The sequence below is a fragment of the Artemia sp. Qi Xiang Cuo genome, chromosome 4 (genome assembly GCF_049724085.1).
Source record: "Artemia sp. Qi Xiang Cuo chromosome 4, ASM4972408v1, whole genome shotgun sequence".
NCBI classification, from domain to species: Eukaryota; Metazoa; Arthropoda; class Branchiopoda; order Anostraca; family Artemiidae; genus Artemia; species Artemia sp. Qi Xiang Cuo.
In genome coordinates, this window is record NC_142797.1 from 29,286,439 (window position 1) to 29,303,872 (window position 17,434).

A 17,434-nucleotide genomic window follows, 5' to 3' on the forward strand; every position below is an offset into this window, starting at 1 on the left:
GTCACTAAGGCTAGGAATAAGTGAAGATGAAAAGTTGACGATGGGTAATGAAAAGATTGATCAGGTGGGCAGCTTCACTTACCTTGGTAGTATTATTAGTAAAGATGGTGGGAGTAGTGAAGATGTTAAAAGTAGAATAGCCAAGGCTCAGGGTGTTTTTTCACAGTTAAAAAAAAGTGTGGAAGAATAGAAAGATAAGTCTGCAAACCAATATTAGAATATTAGAAGCTACAGTGATGACAGTGGTCACTGTCATCCGCTCCGCTCCGAAAAGCGGATGAAGATTTGCTGGATGTTTTCCAGAGAAATTGCTTAAGGATTGTTCTGGGTACCCGGCTGACTGACCGTATTTCAAACAATAGGCTATACCAAAAATGTGGTTCAAGACCATTCTCTAGAGCTATAATTAAAGAAAGGTTGAGGTGGTTAGGGCACGTTGTGCGGACGAAGGATGACATATTGCCGAAGATTGTTCTTTTCGGCCAACCATCTAGGGCTAAACGGAAAGCAGGTCGTCCCCGTCTGGGGTGGGACGACGTCATAAAGAAAGATTTAAAGGAAATGTGAACTTCGTGGGCGGGTGTAAAAAAGGAGGCTTGAGTTGCGGTGCTGCGGTGAGTTGTTAGTAGTAGTAGTAGTAGTAGTAGAGTGGGATTATCAGGGCACAGAAAAAGATGCTTGGGTACGCTCGGATCAATTTCACCACTTAAAATGCAGCTATATTTCAAAATTTACGATCTGATGAGCCTTCTACCGGCTTTGCTTAACCATTGATTTTACATGATTTGGTCAGGAGAAAAAAAACATAGGATCAAGGTTGTCATAATAAAAAAAGGTTTACATATTTATGGCCCTAAAGTAGGGATGTTGGACAATTTAGAGAAAATTTATTGTATGCTTGGAACACACATGCTTGAAGGAGGTAGGGAGTATTTGAGCCAAAATCCCCTTTAACTGTCCAAATTTTAACAATTTAGCCAACTTCTAAAACAAATGTAAAGAGTTTAATTGTTAGGACAATGATTTAATTAGATATAAAAAAAAATGGGTTATCTACTTGTTGCAAGATTATTCATTTAGTAATACAATTCAAAATAAATTTGTGACAATCAGTTTCTTCTTAAAGTTCATCACTGTTTTAACTACAATTGAAATTTTTGGAAATCCTATACTATCAAGTTGTCATCGCCCTCAATTTTCATAAAGTTTAGAAAGAATCTTTTGTTCAACTATTATACTCAAAAACATAATGAATACATTGTTCTAATCAGATAATCTACTAGTCCAACAAAATAAAAGAGCGTTTCTGATCACATATATTATCTTATGCCTAGAAGAGCAATTTCGTCCTTTAACCTCAATTCATTACACGTGACTTGTTATGATTCTAATTGGAAAAAAAATTAACTAATAAATTTAATAGCTTTGATTGACTTCAGCATTGATTAATCTAAATTCCTTACTCGCATAGGTGCCAACGAATTTGACTTTTGAGTAGAGAGGGGGCGGGTGATTTTCCCTAGGTTGAAGGCCAAAAAACACAAAAAAAAGATGTATGGCCACTATTTCTTGGTTGGGAAGGGTGTAAGGGGAGTTGTCATTCAGATCAGTGTCAGAGGTATTTTCACAACACACCTACCAAACCCCTGTATCTTCAGAAGATTATACCTATGCATTAGCATGGGAAGGGTGTGCGGGTAACAAAGGGAGACTCCCTAGAGTAGCTTCATTAATAACTCGTAAAACAGAGAGATTTTGGACCATTTTGTAATTGATTCCTCATTTATCCCAAGTAAAAATTGCTTAAGCTTGTCTATCTATACAAAGTTGGAGGATTGGAATGTGGAATGGAGCTTGGGCACAAATCCTAATTTTTGGTCATACTTCTTAATAGTATACAATACGATAGAATGTGGAAGGGAGCTTGGGCACAAATCCTAATTTTTGGTCATACTTCGTAATAGTATACAATACGATAGAACCATAAGTATTACTGTCTAAACAGCCCGAAATAATCATTCATTTTGTACTGGCTACATTAATATTTATCACCAAATTTGCCAAAATATTGAAGTATGATCTTAAACTAGGATCTTATATAGACACCTTTTTCATAATTCTAAACCGATGGGCTACCTCAGAAGTTCGGGTTAGATTATTTTAGTCTTGTATGGGCCCAAGCTTTGGTTCTACCTCACACAAAATTGTATTGCATCAGAGATTGGAACGTCTGTGGCGCCATTGAAATTTAAATTTTCGTTCAGTTGTCTCCTCTCTTCCAATATCTACTGCCACTTCTTCAATTCCATACATGCTGGGAAAGAAAGAACAAATAAAAATGCATCAGCGGCCATCCTCCTAGCGGAAAACACAAAATTTTGCGTTTTTGTAGCTCATGGACAGAAACTCTGCTCCAGGGTTCTCAAACATGTAGAACTTGGTGGTATTGTTTGAATCTTTGAATTTGATCAGATTTGGGGATACCCCTTACCTTCTATAGCATTCCGCAATTACTTTTTATACTAATAAATTTTTATGAGTAGGCTGGATATTTGTTGAAAGTTCGAGTCTAATTAGGGAATTTTATGTTTATCTTCTTCCTTGCGAATTACTAATGAAGTGATTCTAGGGAGTCTGCCTTTGTTACCTAGAGCCCCCCCCACCCCGCTTGCTAATGCATAGGTATTACTTCCTGAAGGAAGAGGGTGGTTGGGAAGCGTGTAATGAAAATACGTTTCTGAAACCAATCTATGTGACAACTCCCCCCACCCGCTCCCCAACCAAGAAATAGTGGTCATACAATATTTTATGTTTTTAACCCACAGCCTAGGGAAAATCTCCTGTCCCCTCCTCACTCAAGGAGTCAAACTCGTTGGCACCTGTGCAAATAATGACTGAAATTTTGATTGATTAATGTTGAAGTCAATCAAAGCTATTAAGTTTATTGCGTAACCGTTTTTATCCAATTTAAATCATAAACAAGTGGCGTGTAATGAATTAGAGGTTAAAGGATGAAATGGCTCTGTTAGCTATGAGATAATATATATGATCTGTCAGTCGCTTTTATTTTGTTAGACTAGTAGATTATCTGATTAGAACAACGTACTCATTATGTTCTTGATTATCCTAATTAAGCAAGCGATTCTTTCTAAACATTACGAAAATTAAGGGCAATGAAAACTTGGTAGTATAATTATATTACCATTAATTAGGCCTGCATCGTAACAAAAAATTTGGGATCAGTGGAAAAAGACGAATGGTAATTCGTGTCCAGGAACAGATGGTATATCTACAAAGGACCTGAGGTTAGGAAGGACAACTTTAGTATCCATGTTGGCCGCGATTTTCTTGTTTGTAGTGGAGTAAGCTTGTTGGCCTCGCTCATGGGACACTTCGGTAGCAGGGCCTCTTTTTAAGCTAGGCAATAAGAAGTTACATGAAAAATGTAGGTCTGTCTTTATGGGGAATGTTGTAAGTAGATTGTCTTGTAAGGCTCTGGAATTTAGGCTAAGAGATTGGTTAGATAGGGAGGAAATACTTAGCCCGGTACAAGCAGGATTCAGATCGACGTTCAGGACTGTTGACCATATTTTACTTTGGATATACTGAGAAGGAAATATGCAAAAGGGAAAAATGGTCTGCTATTCGTAGCATTTTTAGACCTGAAAAGTGTTTTTGACTCAATATATAGGAGGTTGTTAATTGAAAATTAGTCAGAAACAGGCTTGCCGTCTTGTTTTGTAGCGATAATAGCAGATATGTATCGGAGGGTGAAGTTTGTTGTGAAGGTTATGGGAAAAATTTCTAGGCTGGTTACGTCTCATGTGGGTGTGAAACGAGGATGTACTGTATCTCCTAAGCTTTTCTCCTTATTTGTTAATGATTTAGATAGTTTTATGAAAAGTAATGGAGCCCCTTATGTTTCTTTGGATTAGCTTAGGCTATCACGTATGTTATTTGCGGATAACATAGCGGCGGATAGTAGAAATAATCTTCAGAAGCAATCAGGTGTAATAAAAAATTATTTAGAAAAGAAGGATTTAGTGTTAAACGCTAAGAAGTCAGTAATATTAGCATTTAGGAGCAAAGGGGATGTTGATTCCGAGGTTGTTTTAATTTCGGAGGAACAATGTCAGAGGTTAAAGAGGAATTTGTTTATTTGGGTATTAAGTTCAGTGCGTTAAGGGGGATTAATTTCAGTGCGTTAAGAACTCTAGGCATGTAGAAGATTGTAATTTAAGGGGTAATAGGCTAATAAATATGCTTTTGAGAAGTAATTTAGGCAAGCTAGCTGACATGAGGATCCAAAAAAGTGTGTTCCAGACAAAAGTAGCTTCTAGTCTACATTGGGGTTCTGAGGTTTGGGGTTTTGCTAAAGCAGCTAAGTTAGAAGTAGTTTAGCTAAGATATTTTAAGAAAATTTTAGGCTTGAAGGATTCACTTAGTCCAGTGGCACTGAATATAGATTTGGGGCTTTTCACTTTAAGGAGTGTTAAAATGATGAAATTTTGGGAGAAAAAAATTAGAATACCTATAGTTTGGCTTGTTAAGTCAGCTTATTTGGAGAGCTTGAAGGACGGTAAACGTGATTCGTGACCAAATCAGGTTAAGAAAATACCGTACCTTTTTGGCCTTTCGGAAAGGTTGAATGAAGGAAAAGGTCCAATGGATGATAGCGTGTTAGTATGGAAGGAAGTCCAGCGAATCCTAAATGACTAAGAAATCAAAGAGTGGAAAACTCATAAGGACCAATCCATGTCTTTGAGGTTTTACTCCCAAGCTAAAGTGTTAGGGAGAGGAGATTTATTTTAAAATTGGATTGAATAAAGAGGATTTGAAGAAATTGTTGTTGGTAACAGGGGATAGTTTGGATTTAGGTGAGGGAAGGAAATTTTTAGGGAAGTTTAGGCTGACGCCTACTTTTGCCCTATGTGTGGATGTGTTAATGAGAATTTATTTAAGTTTGTATCCGAGTGTGAAGAGCTGTCTGAGTTGCGGAAGGAATGTTTTGGACGAGTGTTTGGGTGTGAACGTTGGCTAATTGAGCGGATGGCTAAGAGGAACGCATATGCTATCAAACAGTTGTTTAAGTTTCTTCGTTTAGGGATTAAACATAGGGAATCAAGTTTGACGAGATAGATTGTTATGGTTTTTTTAGGAAATGAATTTTACAATGGTTGGTGTTTATCAATTAAAATGTTGGACCTTGGTGTGTGTGTGTTTTTTTTTTTTTTTTGTTTTTTTACATACTATTTAAAGTTGTATTTTGTTCCTGAGCTTTGTTTGTAGGCTATATTTTGTGTTGCTATGGCCCACGGGCTTTTTGCAATAATCTTATCTTATATAACCTTTCTACAAATTTCGATTTGCAGTGAAACAATGTTGATCAAACAGTGCGCGGAAACGAACTGTAAGTAAGGAGCGACGCGGCTCAATAGTAACCGAAACTCTAAAAAAACGGTATTTTGATAACAATAGATATATCAAAATCGGCTTATTGTGCTGATTCCAATTATACTACCATCAGCTTTTGTTTTCAGCAAATTTAAACAGTCATATTTCTCTTGTCCTATTTATATACAATGGTTGAATATATTTAAACTTGTGCACAGTAAGTATTTAAACAGCATATGAATAATAATACCACTCTCTGTCAACCCAAAATTCTGTAATAAAAATATTACTGACAATTTATTCAACAGAACTAATGTCAACCAAAAATTTTGACTAAATGTTCAAATTTAGCCTAAAATTTTAATTACAATCCAGCATTTTGATTCTGAAGCAGAAAAACAGAAAAAGCGGAACACTCTAATTACATGACAATAATTGATATATACAATTTAACAGAAAGAAATCGAGGCCTCTGGGACCGGTAGACCATATTATATCTTAGTTAGCCCTGGGCATGATTCAAAAATGATCAGAAATTGTATAAAATACTATCTTTTTTTAAACAAAAAGTAACGAGCAGCATTATAACCCAAAAATAACAGAAATTATTCCCTATTTGAGGGCTGCTCTCTCTTCACCTCCTCGTTCTTTTTTTTACCCCCTCGCTCTTTGCGCTAAAGTTTGACTTTTTGTCCCAATTCTATAAGAACTACTGCTCAAAAAACAAGGGTCGTTAAATTGGAATGAGAAGTATTTTTAAAGCACTATAAAACTGTAGCGTAAATAGCAGGGGTTGAGGAGGAGGTAGTCCCTCTCATATACGGAATAATTTCTGTTTATTTTTCAGTTTTAATGTTGCTCATTATTTTAGTTGAAAATTTTTTTTTTTATTTAATCTCCAAAAGGCTCGAGTGCAATTTGCATTTTACTAAAAACGATATGTATTTGTCAAAACATCATTAGCATATTACTTGTTAAAACATCAACAACAAAAAAGAAGAGAATTATAAAATCAATAAAATCAAAGGAAAGCAAAAATTATGTCTTAGTATAATTACAATTGTTACCTTCAATTTAACTTTTACCACGTTAAAAGAACCCTTTTCTGTCAAAACTTTTATTTTCTTGTGATACTATTTCGTTCAACATATAGAAAATTGATGACTAATATTGGTGATTTTTTAAGCAATCTATATAGTTTGTTGAAGCAATATGATAAATTGAAGAATTAAAAAAATATATTTATAAGTTGATTTTCTCTGCATCCGAATTAATCCAAAAGGAATTTGTTTACAAAAAAAGCAAAAGTATGGATGAAAACTTATTGCGTATCAGAATAATGAGACTAGACTCATCGTTTAAAATATAACGATATTAATTCCTGATTACCTCTGCATTTCCTGATTCTTCAATGTTATGATGATAAAAGAGAAAATACCGACGAAGGCCACACTGCCTTTCCATCATAAACAACAAGTACAACAATAGGAACAATTTTTATATAAGACAGTGGAATGGAACTTTAAATGAATATTTCAACAATGAATGAATATTGTTGAAGACGGCCCTTATCCAAGGGCCGTCCTCAGCAAAACTAATGAAAAAAAAACAATATAAAAGAACTCACATTAAAATACAATCTTTAAAACTAAAATATTTTCAAAACTTCCCTGAAGTAATGATGCTAAGACTATTTTGAAAATATTTTAGTTTTAAAGATTGTATTTTAATGCGAGTGGTGCATCTCAATTACGCCCCTTCTCTCAAAAATGTATCATAATAAGCAGAATAAGCAGTTCAGGTCAGTTTTCACACCTCCAGATAATGCGCCCTTGCCATAAATGTTGGATTACAATATTGAAAAGCCTATGCAAGTTATAAGTCCGTTGGCCCTCATGGAGTTCATCTCCGGACCTTTAAAAAGGCCCATTTGGAGCTTGCTCCTCTTTTAACAAAACTGTTCCAAAAGTCTCTAGATACCAAATTAGTTGCCCAAGATTGACGAAATGCAAATATTGCGAATGTCCACAAGGGTGGAAGTAGGAATAATGTCACCAATTACCAACCCATTAGCATTACCTCACCAGTTGGTAAAATTCTTAAAGAAACTTTGAATACCACAATTACAAAACATTTATTTGACTACAAATTGCTCGCAATCAGCCAACCAGGCTTCAGATCTGGGCGCTCAGTTGAGACAAATCTTATAGATGCTTTTTTACAATACCTCTGAGTTGCTACATCTCAACGCTCCACTTGACATGATTCTTTTAGATTTTACCAAAGCATTTGATAGGGTCTGTTATTACTGGCAGAAGATATAACTAATAGCTATTGGTATCTATCTGGAGGTTGTAGAATGGGTGATGCAGTTCCATATGTCCAAAGGCAGGCAACAAAATTTGTTGATGGAAGCAAAAATCTTGACTTTCCATTTCGATTGAATAAGCTAAAGCTGCCAACACTTGTGTACAGGCGTCGAAGAGGTGATGTTATAATGACTTATAAGCTTTTGAATGCTGACTCCTCCTTTCAAAATCTCTTTCAGTTTGATGAATCCTCTAGGACAAGGAGGTATAGTAAGAAGCTGTCCCGGAAGAGGGCAGATACCAGAGTCTGCAAACACTACTTCTTCAACAGAGTGATTACCTATTGGAACAATCTTCCTGATACTGCTGTAATTGCTCCCTCCGTTGACGCCTTTAAAATTGCTGTCAACAAGAGTTGGTCCATTAAGCCATGGAAAACAGAGTGGGATGAAAATGAGTCAATGGCTCCCCATCATAACTAACCAGCCACTCTACGGGATTTTTTTTTCCTTATTTTGTTGGACAAAGCAATTTAAGATAATAATGCATCAGTTGATGTTGAAATCACAAAGCCCGAAAATTTATATTTCTACAATTTTACTTAAAGAGGAGTATATATTGTCAATCAAATTTATGGCAACTAGTATGTGTCTAGGGGGTCTTTATTGATGGAATATAAGCTAGAGCTAGAAGATGTTATAGCCCATCCTGTGCCTACAAAGAAAAGGAAGAGGTGGCAGTTGTGTAAACAAGCAGCAAACAGGATGACAACCATCACCTGCTCTTTATACTACAAGTTTGTGTGCAAAGAACATTCAGAGAATAAAGTAAAATACAACTTATGCACACATGGGCATTTTTGTAAGCAGTAAAGAAAGATCACAACATTAGCACTTACTACCTTAAATTACCTTAAATCGCACTTGCCAGCGATAAGGACGAATCCTGTAGACGCCAGTCAATGATGATGATGGTGACTCTGGTGATCAGGTGCATCCTAAACTGTGTGCCATGGCTTGCTGCACCAATCTCTGTCAACAGCTGACATCAAGGCTTCGGTATTAGGGGACGTGAATGCATTCTGGCTAAGGGAATTCCATAGGCCAACCACACGGGTGGAGAAAAAACTGTTTTGCAGCCTTGTATTAGCACGTTTCTGGTAGAGCTTCAGGGGGTGCCCTCATGTTCTTGACAAACTTTCTAACTGGAATAAGTCAGGGATGATATCGTGGTTCCAGATCAATTTGTATGTCATCAATACATCCTCTCCCTTACGTCGGTATGTGAGATGGTATATTGAGCCTCTGGAGTCTGGTAGAATATGGCAAATTTTGAAAACCCCTTATGCATTTTGTTGCTTGCCGCTGCACCGATTCCAGGTCAAGCTTGTTAACTGGCGTGGCAATGGACATCCTAAATTCTAATTTTGGTCGGATCGGCCCTTTAGGAGCTTAGTAATCACTGCTGGAGATCTACTACAGAACGTTCTCTTTATTATACCGAGAGTTTTGTTGGCTTTGGCTACTGCAAACTGCGTGTGTAAGTTGAATTTGAGCTTGTTATCAACCAAGACTCCCAGATCTTCTTCGCAGTGACTGGTTGTAAGTGGCTGTTTAGAACCACCATTGGATTCCATAAAATACTGGCAGAGAGGGTTGTTTGCTCCAAAGTGTATGACCTTTCATTTCTGGATATTAAATTCTAGTCGCCAGGTTTTTGCCCACGTTGAGAGTGCGTCGAGATCTGCTTGGATGTCTTTGGTACTTTGGGGGTTCATAAAACGGACCAATTATTTTGGAATCATCAGCATATAAGCATATCTTATTCTTTATGATTGAAGATGCATCATTAACATAGATGTTGAATGAAGTTGGGCCCAAAACCGTGCCTTGGGATACTCCGCTTTCTACATCCACTGATTCTGAGAAGAAAATTGATCCACCATCTCCAAATGCTCTTACCACCTGCTTCCTATTGTTAAGAAATTGCATCGTCAAATTTATGACTTCATGGTGGAGGCCTATTGTGTGGAGTTTAGAATTTAGTCTCCTGTGACATACTTTATCGAACGCTTTCGCTAAGTCTAATAATATCATATCAACTGGGGATCCCGTGTCCATAAGTTCTGGTCCATCAGGTCCTGTTGATTTATTTGGGTTAATATTCTTTAGTCGAGTCTCTACATCTACTTTAGTAATATTGATGGGCGGCATACTTATTTGAATTTCGTACTGTAGGGGGTCTGGAAGTGGGGCATTATTTGCAACTGTGAATACTGAAATGAACTGCTTATTTAATGCATTAGTTATCTCCCTTGGGTCGCAAATTTTTGATCCATCTTGTACAAGTTGAGTGACAGAATGCCTTCCAGGCTTACCCGATGACACATACCTCCAAAATTTCTTAGGGTTAGTTTTTGTCGTAGCTGCCACTGATTTCTCATACTTCTCGGTGGTAGTTCTGATGAGACTTCTCAGCTGGTTACGCACCAGTTTATATTTCGTGTAAAAGTCAGCCTGGTTTTGATTCTTTGTGTACAGCTTCCAGTATTTCTTTTTTCCGTTCCTAGCCTTTTTGTATTTTCTTTTGTAATATACGGGAGGGTTTTTGGTTTCTTTTTCCATTTTGTAGAAGAGTGATTTTCAATAGCCTTCAATAATATTCTTTTCATAGTTTTCCATGACTCTTCCACATCTGTATTCTCAATGAAAGACCAATCACAATGAGTCAGTTCCTTACGAATTAGACTGTAATCAGTGTACACGTGTTTTGTAAATTCTAGTCTTTGGGGACACAGTCTAAAACTGCAACTTACGATAATGTGGTCACTAGATCCAAATGGTGGTAGGGGCTCGATGCTTATTATAGACTCTTGGTCTTTTGCTAGTAGAAGATCAAGTAGCAAAGGGTTCTGACCATTTGTATATCTTGTTGGGAAGTTAACTGCCTGGTACAAAGAATAATTAAATAGGCACTCCAGGAATGGTCTTATTAAACTAATTTAAGAAAAACCGAATCCGTTGACCCATTGAATATTTGGGAGATTAAAATCACCAACAATAATTATGTTTCCTCGTAGCTTCATTTTAATATCAATTGAAGTACTCATAGCAAGTAGGGAGGATTCAAGGCTAGGGGAACTGGGGCTTCTATACATGCAACCAATGTAAAAAGGCCCACAAGGTAGGAGGACAGATATCCACACTTGTTCAATATATGGCTCATAATCTGAATTAATATCTATGCTTCCTACCTTCAGAGCTTCGGATGTATACGGCTATTCCTCTTCCTCCTTCTCTAGATAAGTTGGTGACCAGGGTATAATCGGGTATCTGGATCTGGGTATCTCCAAGAGGAGTATTGGTCCATTTAGGTTTAATCTCGCAGAAAGCGTAAACGTCTGCTTTTTCCATCGTAACGGCATATTTTATCTCATGGAGCTTTGACGTTAAACAATCTACGTTACTTAAGACGACTTTCAGACCATTGTTCATCCAATGCGTGCAACTTTTATTTGGGCTGTGTGCGTTATTATCCAGATCATTACATTCCCCAGACTGATGCTGTTGTGGTTTGAATCATCACTCATGAAAACAGTCTGCTCGGAAAGAATACAGCTTACTGATCTCGCACTGTAAAAAGATTCACTTGATTTGTCAATAGTACTTATTTCAACATTAGAAGACACAGGGCTATTTACACTACTATGTATATTTCTTTGAGAATCATCTAGTTTGCCTCCATTGCAGCTGGCGCTGTGGAGGCGGGCACGTTTTTTGGAACAATTCTGTTGCCTGGAATGACTAGGTTTTCTTCACCATTAGCTCGTCGCGCATGAGGTACTTCATACAGCTTTGTCCTCTTTATACGGTCGGCTTTTGAAACATCATTTCTAAACTGAATTTGGCCGGTTCCTTTTCTCTCATATGACTTTTGCAGGATCACTTTCTCAATTTTTAATTCATTCACCGAAAAAATAATGGGGCTCGCTTTACGCGAATCATTTTCATTCCCGGAGTTATTGAGACTGACGAGGCGGCGAACATTTTTTACAGCTATCCGTTGTAGGCTTTATTCATTACATAAGAAGTCACGAATGAATGTCTCATCATTGGGTTGCGGCAATACTCCGAATGCTAGGATATTTAATTTGCGTCTTTGTTTGTCTCTATCTTCAGCAATCAATATTCTCACGTGGCTCTCGAATTCCTGGTTCATTTCATCTTTAAGAGATTCTACTTGAGATTTGATTAGCTTTTGTAACAGATCAGGATTACTAGCAGCCCCCAAAGCTTGCTCAAGAGAAGTAATGCGAATCTCCACATCCTTGAACTTGGCATCAATGTCTTTCTTGAACTCTTCTTTGAATTCACTAAATGACTGTTTAACTGCATTCTTGATTTTAATATCTAGATCCTGTACAGCAGGTTCAAGTGGTTCAAGCGTTTTGTTAACTATGGCTTGTATTTCAGCTGCACTAGCGCCACATCGATTGCCAAACGGCAATCGATGCAAAGCCATTGTTTACAAATGTCACAGTTCATTGCACTAGATTCTTCATCCAGATTCTCGTCACAAGCAGCGCAAATGTCTTTGCCTTTTTCTGGGCTTTCTCGAGGCCTTTTTGGTGGCATTCTGCAACTTTCAGGCACTGATATCAAGGCAACACCAAAAAAAAAAAAAATAAAAAAAAAATAAAAAAAAAATTAATACTCTGGGAGGCTGTGGAAGTATGTCAGAGTTAATAATACAAGACAAAACTTAATCTTGAAAAATTTGCTATCACAAGCCCTGATGGAACAAATTCAAAATTTAGAGTCAACAAACACAGCAAATAAAAAAAAAATATATATAATAGGGCTAAACAAGGGAAAGGGCAGGCAGGAAAAACAAGCAATAAAATGTCAAAAACAACAAAACTTCCAGAATGTAAAGGGAATAAACCAAATAAAAACACAAGGAAAACTAAGGCTTGAAATACAAAACACATTTTAGTGAAAAAAGACTACAAAAAGAAAGGTAAAAACTTGTAAAATAAATATTAAATAAACTTATGATATAAAAGGAGTTGGGAATATCAACTATAGACCTATATGGGATTGCACAAATATGTGTCACCAATATATATATATATATGTCACACACAAATATGCAGCAGAAATCACAAAAATTTATTTTTCAGAAAATGCTGCTGTCTTGAATACTCAAAATTTTGCAAGTAAAAAATCATAAAATCATTCCGGTAGCAAGGGACAACAGTAATTTATAGTATCCCTTCTTTTTATTGGCTGTCTACCATTTTCACTGGCATTTTATATTGGTAAGTTAAAGGCAGCTATCAGCTGTTTTTGAGATTTTGAGTGGTTGCCAGTAATTGGTTCCATAAGAACATCTATGCTTACTTCAGGACAATTAAAATAAAATGTAAATATTTTTTATTTAAACTAGACACAACAAGTTTTCAGTACATTTAAATTGTAATGGCACATCTTTCTTTAGTGTCAGTAGGTTTTTGGCCATACTAACTTTTTTTTAATTCAAACCATATTTTTAGGTGCTGGTAACTGGTACATTACTTTAGTATTTTTCCACATCTTATGGGATTGTATTTATAAAATTGTAATGAAAAAATCTCTTTATTTTAAGAGACTTAATAAAACATCATGCACCCAATTTAGGTCAACTATTATTTTTTATATCAGTATCAAAGCTCTTATAGCCTAACTCACTTTTTTCATTGTTGGGTGTCTGTTGAATTTATCAAATGCTGGAATAATTTGCTGGGTGAAAGATAAACATTCAATCTTATTTTGTATTCAACCCTCTTTCAAAATCTAATAATTTCTCCTGCCATAAATTGCATCCCAGACTACCCTTCCCCCCACTAATGCATGAATATTATGCTAGATTATATTCAAAATTGGTAATAGGCCTTGGCTATATATGAAACTTCGTCTTTTTTTCTTTTTTTGAACTGTCATTATGAACAGACTTTTCATGACAAATAAGTAAAAATACTGCACACCAACAAAATCTTGCAAATAACATAGGGCATTGATGCAAGGATGCAAGTCTCATAGTGGCACCTGCTTTTCATGAACAGTGTTTAATGAAAAATCAAATGGTATCACTCTTTTGTATTTAATGTTGCAGTAACTGCATGCCCTCTTCTAGTCATACTAACCAAAATATGCATGAACTTTTTTCCTTCATAAAATTTAGGAAATTTGTCAGATTTTGAGAGCTGCTTCCAGTTTGACTACATCCCAGCTTTCAATCCCCTGATATTATAAAAAACCCTCTATGTTAGGCTATATACAAAAAACTGCTAATTTCATTGGGGTTTTCTTCACATCAACATTATGACCCAAGCCTTGATAAGATATCAGTGTAATACTGTATTTTATGGTCTCTTCTAAAGGAAACATAATAATAACAAAAGAACAACATCCTTATAGCCCTAGGCTATATTCAAAACTAAAAGAAAACACTACAACAATGAAATTCTTACTTTATTATATGCAAAGAGTTTTTTTTTTTTTAGAATCCAATAAAATATGTAAAGGATTGTTAATTTGTAAGTGTGAGAAGCATAAAATAGGTCCATAAGCTGTTTCTTGGATCTTTATATATTTTACTGAAAGAATGCAAAGAGTCAAATATTCAAATATCAACCTTTTCACAGATGATGTCGAAATATATTGACAAGTAGCAAATCATGAGGATTGCACACTTTTACAAGCAGACATTGATGCACTACACAAAATGGAGTTGTCTTAATTCTATGCTCATGAACACTGATAAAACCTGTGTTGTCCACAATATGAGAACAAGTAAACCAGACTACATGCATAATATTTCTTCAAGAACAATTGATGCTTTGTATACAGTGAAAGACCTTGGTGTCTACTTTAGCAATAAGCTAAAATTTTATAAACATGATAAACATGTTGTACCAAGAAATACAAATTCTTGGCTCCATATTCTGAACCATACACTTCACAAATTCAATTTGCACAGCTTTAAAACATTATACAAGGCATTAATGAGGCCTACTGTTGAGTATTGTCAAAGCATATGGTATCTATTGAACTGTTCTGGCAGGCTATAGATGGAAACTGTGCAGATGCATGTGACAAGGTCAGTTCTGTATCTGAAGGAATTGCCATATAATTGACAAATGCATAGCTTACACCATCCAAGTTTACAATTTTGTAGGGTTTGGGCTAATTTTAATTTATGAATACATTCAAAATTGTCCATCCAACAGATTATTTAGACCAGAGTATATTATTCTGATTTTTCAGATTATAGAGCCACTTGGCAACACCCATACAAGTTGAAATCCCCCAGAAATGAACAGAAGAATTAGCTCAAACATTTTTATTTCTAGGGTCTGAAACTATTTTGGAACCATTTTCCAGAGGATGTTGTATGTTCAGGAAGATTTAGACAATTTAACGGCTCAATATCCATAGTGTTTTCTTTTACCAATTTAAATACAAGGATCCGAGGTTTAGTTGTGAAATATGAAGTATTATCTTTTTTTCTATTTTTTGTTACATTAATTTTTAGTTATATTAGATTTTTTGTTTTTTTTAATAAATAATGGTTTATTCATCAACCAAAAATAACAAAATCCAGAAGCTAAGCTTTTAAAGGACAACACTACCCCAAATAGCCATAAAAAAAAAAAAACAAAAAAAAATAAAAAAAAAAAAAAAAAAAACCTATCACATAAAAATAGCTAATAAGCGATAAAAAAATAACTTCAATTGCTTAATTATGTTTGTATTTACATGCAATAGGTAACATTTTCTGAGTTGTGGTTATGATAAATAGATTGAATCTCATGTTTCCTTCCATTAGTATATTTATCCACCTGATCATAATTCTTCTACAATGATATGAATCTGCTATGGGAGTCCCCAAAATAACCCCAGCCTAATCATTGCCAATAAAAAAAAAGGTCTTTTCTGGTGGAACTTGCAAAGCCCTCTTGGGCCCAACTTTTGGCTGCACATTCAATCCTAGCAGTTACTTTCACAAAACTCAACAACCTTCAAAGACAACAAAGTGCCACTATAATTGGAATTTACCCAAGATTTTTTGAGTTTGAAATACTGGATAGATGTAGAACTGACAAATAACTCTAGTGGCTTAAGACTCTTTCTGAGAAGTATATCTAACAGGTTCTTACAGGGCTGTATTGAGGATTTTGTTTGGAGGGAAGGAGGAGAGTTTTACAAAAAAAAATCTTCCCATGGAATTAGTCAAACAGTCAACCATGGAGACTGTCACCCCTTGCAGATGAGGACGCTTCCACTAGGCATACTGTTGTATCTTTAAGGGGCTTTTTTTCAGTATTGCATTAGCAAACCAAGTATTTAAGTATCTGTATATATAATAAATTTACTGAGCCAACCAAGAGCTTTTATCAAGTAAACTAAGTCTCTAAAAAGTAAACAACAAATTTTATTCCTAGAAGAACATTGATGACCTTTTCATGGCAGACATCAATGTTTCTATGGATGGCAAGCAGGGCTAAACCACTCAGCCTTTCTTTTCCCATTCAATTTCTTAGCCAGGTTTTTAACTTTCTAAGTGTAGAGAAGCTTCTTTCCAGAGTAGCAGTACTGACAGGCAACACCGCCAAGAGAAGAGAAATATTTAGAAAAAATGTGAGTTGCATTTGTGACGAAAATAAACAGCACAAGAAGGCCCATTTCTGCACCAAAGCTCAACCTTGTGCTTCAAGCAGTCTGACTCAGGATGAATATCGCCATATCATAGGCAGCACTATTGTGCTGCCTAAGTAAAGAGCAATGAGGGCACAGTGTATTATTTTTTTTTTTTTTTTTGGTTTCTTGGTCTTACACCAGGGCACTTCGTATCAAAGGATTTGTCGTAGAAGCTTCAAAAAGGACTCATTCGATTGAATATTGGAGTGGCTTGTGCCCTTTTTAATATTCAAAAGTGATTGGAAGGCAACTAACACCCCTTCCATGCCTACCATTTCTCCAAACACATTCAATTTAAATTTCGAGAAAGCCATTTTGTTCAGCATAGTTGATTTCCAGATGGAAATTGTTTTTGAGGAGGACACTCCCCAACAGCCCTCAGGGCAAGGGATGTAAGTTATGCCCTGGGGGCATATAAGGTTTTTATAGAAAGCGTTGTTGTAGAAACTTCAAAAAAGGCTTGTTCGATTGGAAATTCAAAGGGCTAGTCCCCTTTTTAATAGTCAAAAGTGATTAGAGGGCAACTAACCCCCCACCCACACCCACCTTTTCCCCAAACACATCCAATCCAAATTATGAGATAGCCATTTTGTTCAACATAGTTGGAAGTTCTGGAAATTAGGTCTTTGAGGATGACAACCCCCCACAGTCCTCAAGGTAAGGGTAGTAAGTTATGCCCAGGGGGCATATAAGTTTTTTTTTTATAGAAAGCGTTATTGTAGGAACTCCAAAAAAGGCTCATTTGATTAGAAATTGAAATGGCTAGTGCCATTTTTAATAGTCGAAGGTGATTGAAAGGCAACTAACACCCCTTCGACACCCACCATTTATCCAAACAAATCCAATCAAAATTTCTATAAAGCTCTTTTCTCTAAAGTAATTAAAATGCCCGGCAATTATATCTAAGAGGATGACACTCCCCCCACAGCCCCCGAAGCAGGGGTTGTAAGTTATGCCCTGAGTGCATATAAGGTTTTTATTGAAAGCTTT

At 36.0% G+C, this 17,434-nt stretch overlaps 1 protein-coding gene and 1 long non-coding RNA gene across 2 annotated transcripts in view; both read right to left on the reverse strand.

Moving 5' to 3' along the window:
• The window catches only part of LOC148952967 (vesicular integral-membrane protein VIP36), a 52,582-nt gene that overhangs the window by 23,503 nt on the left and 11,645 nt on the right, over positions 1–17,434 (reverse strand). The window lies entirely within an intron of this gene.
• On the reverse strand, positions 2,279–11,634 carry LOC148952968 (uncharacterized). The gene is made up of 2 exons (XR_016141617.1): positions 10,957–11,634; positions 2,279–2,314 (listed from the first exon to the last, which is right to left on the reverse strand). It is a non-coding gene; the product is annotated as an uncharacterized LOC148952968 (long non-coding RNA).